Source organism: Musa acuminata, unplaced genomic scaffold (assembly GCF_036884655.1).
Source record: "Musa acuminata AAA Group cultivar baxijiao unplaced genomic scaffold, Cavendish_Baxijiao_AAA HiC_scaffold_780, whole genome shotgun sequence".
NCBI classification, from domain to species: domain Eukaryota; kingdom Viridiplantae; phylum Streptophyta; class Magnoliopsida; order Zingiberales; family Musaceae; genus Musa; species Musa acuminata.
In genome coordinates this window covers 32,501-36,774 of record NW_027021009.1, presented here as the reverse complement: position 1 = coordinate 36,774, position 4,274 = coordinate 32,501, and positions in this window count along the sequence as shown.

The window sequence follows — 4,274 nt, the reverse complement described above, 5'->3', positions numbered from 1 at the left end:
CAAAGAGAAGATGTATACGAACGAGATATCCAGCAACAAGAAGAAGGGAAAAGATTGAATAGAGGAACTCCAACTCCCGAGCATTTGTTGATCTCAGATGTGTCCATATCAATGGAACGGGTGACTCATTATTTCGATGAATCATTTCTTCGGACAGAAGAAGATTCTGTAAACACTCCCTCGAAATCTCACTTATCAGACTCAAAATCTCACTTATCAGAGTCCATTGTGGAAGAATCTTCTGAGGAATTGGCCATGATATATCTGATCCATGCATAATATCATGAAAAATGGATACAAATTTGTGACTGCTACTTAGTATCGACAATGGGTCTGAAAAAGTATCTAAAAGGGTGAAATTTAGATATTTGCACTCTGTCAAAGTAAGGAACCATGGCATATATGTTTGGAACGGATTCCATTTTGTTTGGAACAGATTCCATTTTGAGAGATTTGAAAAAGCACTATCTCGTTGAAAGGTTCTATACATCTGCCGTTTCTCAACGCATTTCTTTAGAGAAAGACTCCGTTTTTTTTTCCTCTTTCCGGATGGTAAATATTTCTCAGAACATGGAGTGTGAATCAAACCCATGTTTGAATTGAAACTGAGATACCGATGCAAGTTCTTCCCTTCTGAATCAGATAGATTCATATCTGAAAGAGGCTGACAATAAGTTCTTCCAAAATTGACTCTTTGTTTCTCTGTTAGAGGTGTTGCAGAAATGTCTGCGATCGAGTAAATAGCTCTACGAACGAATGGCTCGGATCGAATTGGAAAACGGAAAGATTTGTACAAGTTATACGTTTTGTCACCACTTTGTGGAAAATCTTTAGGTATGAATATGTTAGATACCTGTGACTCGATTGGTGAAATAGTCTCTCTCTCCAAAAAAATATGTTTTTTTTTACCGACGCACGAAGAAAATATTTTGTTGCGAATGAACAAGGTAGTGAGGAATTGTCCATATGTAAGATCATAATTATTGATACGGGTCTTTTCCACATAAAAAGGGAATCTTTTGTTACAATAGAACCAGAAGTGATTTGGATCATTCAAGAATCGAAGTCGATTTGCTTTATAAAAAGAAGATATCAATGAACTTCTATGAAATGGTTTCACGGGATTCAGCCAATTGTCTCGATCATGGAATATCATTGAGAAATAGGAATCCGTGTTATCAAAGGATTTCCTGCGATTATTTCTAGTATAGAATGAGTCAATCATCCACTCTGGTATCTTTTTGAACAAAAATGGTAATGTTGTTCCTCCATTGATAAAGAATTCCGGTCTTTGGGAAGTATCATGATCATCCAATAAGAAGGGTTTCAATTTATTCAAATGAACGATTTGAACACCTATTGATTCTAACAACTGATTGCGGAGTTGATCATTCGGACCTTTCAATTCACGGATGTGGATCTCGGACCTATGAATGGGGATATTCCCGATACTCACAAAGAAAAGGGGAAGTGACTTGGACAAAAAGGGAAGTGACTTGGACAAAAAGGGAAGTGACTTGGACAAAAAGAAACGAAGTGACTTAGACAAATTTTGTTTGTCGATAGCCTCGGACCAATCAATCGAATATTGATTAATACGTAACCGATCGAACACTACTTGAAAACGGTTCTTCTGTTCAGAAACGAAATGTTCCAAATGTTCCTGGAAATTCTTGCTCTCATTGGACCATTTGTATCTATATACATCAGGATCCCGATTCATGGATCTCTCGGTTCGAGAAAAAAGAGGATCAAACCATTTCTTCTGACTCTTTTTCAAATTCGATAAATGTTGGTTGATCGTATATTTCATTATAGTTATATGATTCAGAGTATCATTTCCTATTTGATCCCTTTGAATTCCATATTCGAAGTTGCGATCGGATCTATTCATTAAAAAGAATCGATTAGATACATTTCTTATGTACCCATAGGTGCTATATTGGATTTGAATCAGATTTCGGATCAATCTATATTGATTGACTGCCTCCATTATGTTGTTGCTAGCAAATACCGCTGTTTTTAGTTTTGGATCTTCCAAATCATTCCCGCAGTAGATCCGGACCGATTTTTTTCTGATCCTTCGATAAAAAGATTCATTCTCTTCATAAAAAAGAGGAGGTAGAACCAATAAAGATTTCTTTTTCGATTCATCTCTGGAGTTGAATACCTCATTCAAGAATTTTTTTTGATCCAACCCGTAGGAATCAATAGAAAAGGCAAATCCCCTATGATACACCAGATCCGGCTCGGTTATTGATAGAGTGAATAGATCTGCCATTTCTTGAAATCTCTCTTCTGATTCAAAATCGTGGTGTAACGTGTATCCCCTTTTGTTCCGGTCATGGAATAGATGAAATAAATCAAAAAATGGATTTTTGTTCAAGAATGAAATCTTATTGGAACTGTCCATATCCGGTTCATCCTTCGGAACCATATCACATCCCGGATCTGATGAAATAGGATGAATTGAGACGGTATTTTGTAAATACATAATTATCTTGAATATATCAACCATTTCTTTATTTTCCAATCGCCTGGAAGGGACAAAAGAAACATCTTGTTTTTTCTTCAAAAATTTCTGATCTCTAGTGGACCTCTCAATAGGATTCGAACCCAGATGAAGTTCTGACCATCTGTCAGAGAAAAAAGAACGAATTGATCTTGTAGGATTCCCAAGAAATTCTTCGATTTCTTCCGGAAGCAGATGATTATTCATCTGCTTCTCACGTTCCGTGAATAGCCGGGACATTGAGGAAGATCCAAAAAGGCATTTCGGGAATCGATCTGATTCTATCTCTGTTCGTTCCGTTTGAAGAAAGGAAGGATCCCAAAGAATCGATCTTTCTTTTAGTTGCTGAATGTCTGTTTGATCGATCAATGTGGGATATTCTGAATCCTCATTTCTAATGGAATCGAAATGATCTATGGATTGATCAGAAGATCCTTTCAATTGGCTAGAATCCCTTACTTGAACGAAAATAGATCTTGTGGAATCATATTGAATATTTGACAATACATTCCGTACCTTGCTAAAAAACCGATCCTTGTTTACCAACCACACATTGTCTAACCAAATCAAATTCTCTCTCGATACGTTCCTCAAAAAATCCGATTCGTGCTGATTCTTCCCCCAACTAACGAAGAGATCTTGGCGGAATTGCCACATATGAAATTGAACACAATTTTGCAAAGAAATACCCCACTTGTTTCTCGAGAAGAGATGGGAAACATGCTCAATATCATTTGATTGAATAGTTGCCTCAGCTCCTTGTTGTTTGAAGAAACCCTCCCCTTCAATTGGTCTTTTTTCACGAAAAGCAGACATGAGATAACAAATCAAGTCTTTCCCTAAGATTTCGAATAGCTGTCCCAAATTCAAGTTGATTATGTTTCGCTTCTTCCTCGGAGAAAGACGATCAAACAATTCCCAATCATGGTCCTTGCGGATCGGATCATCCGTATAGGATAAAAAAAGAAACTCCAGATATTCGCTATCTTTCTCTTTGAATGAGATCTTAATTCCAGCTACGGTTTCATTAATTCCAGCTACGGTTTCATTAGATATCTTACAACTAGAATCCCTCTTTTTTCCGATCCGGTTCCTCCACCACCGCGAACTCCGGTTAGATTCAGGCATGATACACTTTTTATTTATTGGGAGAACCCAAGTACTCTCTTGCGGATCCATGAAACAACTCTCAGAAATCTTTTTCCCTTTTGGAAGATACAGGAACGAAACAATCAACCTATTGATATTGGAAGACCGAAAAGATTCTTCCAATGTCTCATTTCTGGGTCCAATGGAATTCACATTTCTGGGTCCAATGGAATTCATAGGTATAGGAAGAAGCTCCATCAAATAGAGATTTTTTCTTTCGACCATCTTTCGATTGTTAATACGAGATATAAGGACCGCTACTACAAGCAGTACTACACCTTTGATTACACCTTTGATCATGAAATATCGATTGCTTGTTGAACCCTGCGAATCACGTGAAAGTAGGGTACTCCAAATTCGGGGGTCAAAAAGTTTCATAAAGCGTTCTTGATGGAAAAAAATGTATTTGATCCACGAATCTAAGAAATAGTGAGAATTCTTGATCTCTCTCAACTTGATCTCTCTCAATATCTCTCTCAATTCGACGATCCAGAATTTGAATTGATGTCGTCTCATAAATCCCTCCTAAAGATTTTATTTCAATTGGAATTTGGTTATTTATACGATATACTTATTTACGATATACTTATTTATACATTTACGATATACTTAT